Source organism: Pteropus alecto, unplaced genomic scaffold (assembly GCF_000325575.1).
Source record: "Pteropus alecto unplaced genomic scaffold, ASM32557v1 scaffold61, whole genome shotgun sequence".
NCBI classification, from domain to species: Eukaryota; Metazoa; Chordata; class Mammalia; order Chiroptera; family Pteropodidae; genus Pteropus; species Pteropus alecto.
Window position 1 is genome coordinate 1,094,869 of NW_006434835.1, and position 2,022 is coordinate 1,096,890.

General features: G+C 62.0%; 1 long non-coding RNA gene across 1 annotated transcript; it reads right to left on the reverse strand.

The window, feature by feature from the left end:
- Positions 1-240: 240 nt before the first annotated feature.
- LOC112478466 lies at positions 241-1,625 on the reverse strand. The gene is made up of 3 exons (XR_003045838.1): positions 1,283-1,625; positions 1,017-1,078; positions 241-393 (listed from the first exon to the last, which is right to left on the reverse strand). It is a non-coding gene; the product is annotated as an uncharacterized LOC112478466 (long non-coding RNA).
- Between the last annotated feature and the right edge of the window lie 397 nt (positions 1,626-2,022).

The following is a 2,022-nucleotide window of genomic DNA, read 5'->3' on the forward strand; positions in this document are numbered from 1 at the left end:
GCCAGGGTCAGAGACCCTCACCGCAGAGCTCACCATAAAGCGGACTGTACCCTCCTCCCACGTGCAGGTCGGCGCCTGGATGCTGGGAGGCCCTCGCCACCAGCTTTCCAGGTGAAGCCAGAAACAGCCCCCACCCCCACCCCGGCTCTGCCAGCATCCTGGGTGGAAGCTTGGGTTCTGGGCAGGACTGAATCTGTCACTGGCTGTCCTCTCAAGTCCCCTCAGGATGGATCCAGCGGTTCCAACAACTCCTGTCCCCATAAGTGGGCATCTTCAGGGCAGGAGCAGCGACGTGGGGCCCACGGTGGCCGGGAGTGTCAGGTGCTGTTCCCAGACCCGCTACCCCTGCCTTCTCCGACCGCTCACCGGTGGCGCTGGTCCCAGTTCCCAAAGCTACATGTGAAAGACAGACAGTGAGTCAGCCGTGCGCCCTGGAAAAATCCTTGGCCTGTGAGCGCTGATTTTTTTTTAAACACACATCCCCATCATCTTAAAATGCAGGCTCCTTCTCACAGACATAACAGCAATCTGATCTCTTTTTTAGATCTGCGAGCACGTGGCAGACTCACAGGCCCACATCTGAGAGCAGAGCTGCGGGCAGCTGGTCTGAGGGTGCGGGCTGGCAGGCCGGACGGGAGACAGATGCATGCTGGGCCCGCACGGGGGCCTGTCAGGCTGTCCGCTGAGCTCAGACCGACGAGACGCGGCTCTGCTCCGGGGCACTCCATCCCGCACCCTGCCCTACATTCCTTCAAGGCCCGAGCACTCCCCGGCTCCGCCAAGCACGCACAAGGGCGTGAATCTCCCCGAGCTTCCCATCCGTCGGTCCTGGTCCTTAAAGCCACCTGGTCCCCGAGCTTCCCATCCGTCGGTCCTGGTCCTTAAACACCACAGCTTGCCAAAATTACAAAGGTCATTCTTAAAACATTCGTTTGAATCTCTAAAACTGTCCGCGACGTTTAGACACAGTTCTGACCGCACCTAGGCCCTCCAGCCCGCTCTGTGACGGCACGCACCTGGTGTCGGAAGGTGCCGGGTGACGTTCAGACCAGTGACTTGGGACACCATGTCAGACACACTGAAAGACGGATGGTTCCGCTTGGCGTGGAGGAAGAAACCCTTTCCTGGCTCTCAGAGAGTAGGGGCTGTTCAGCAGTGATGCCTGCTAGAACTGGGGCGCAGGCCCTCGCGGGGTCACGGGGGGGAGAGCGTGGTCATTTCCTCCAATCACAGTGCGGGGACAGGGAAGGCGTGGTCATCCCTCCATTTCCCAAATACTCACTGAGGCCTCAAGGTAAGAGGGACCTGCTCTCCTGATTGGAGCTTCAAAGCAAGTCCCATGTGCCGGCCCAGGCAGCTCGGAAGCTGGCGGGGAAGTGAGGAGACGGTCCCCGTAATAGTGACAAATCCAGGGGGTGCAGGGAAGCAGCAGAAGCACCTTGTGTAGGCTGCCGGGCCTGGTGGACGTGGGGAGAGGTGCCAGCGGGGTTGAAGCCTAAGCCGGCACTGGGGAGCCCACCGAGCACGGGGGCCTGGCCCGTCCGGCCCTATGCCTGCCGGTGGAGGTGTGCAGAGGTCGGAGGGTGCAGGAGTGGATGGGGAGGCCTCGCACGCCCTTGACGCGCTGAGACTGCACCTGAAGGTCACGGAGAGCCAAGGACGAATTTCACACAGAGGAGCGAGGCACAAAAGGGTGTCGTCTGCCGTCTGCCGTCTGCACAGAAGAAAGCTGGGCGGAGGCAGTTTGCAGCATGGATTAAACGGGGGTGTCGGAGGGAAGCTGGCTGCAAGGTGGGGAGGGCACACTGTGGGGTGGAGGCACCAGGCAGGAGTCTTGGAGGGGGTCAGGACACAAGCGATGGCCGCTGGAGGTGGCAGCAGGGAGGGGCGCTGCCGGGGAGTGGGGCGCGGCACCGGGCTGGCCAGCAGTCATGGGGGTGTCCCGAATCGGCTCAGAGATCGGAGGGAGGGAGCCTTCCCAGGGGGGACTGCAGACAGGGGCCAGGTCTGGGGCGAAGACAA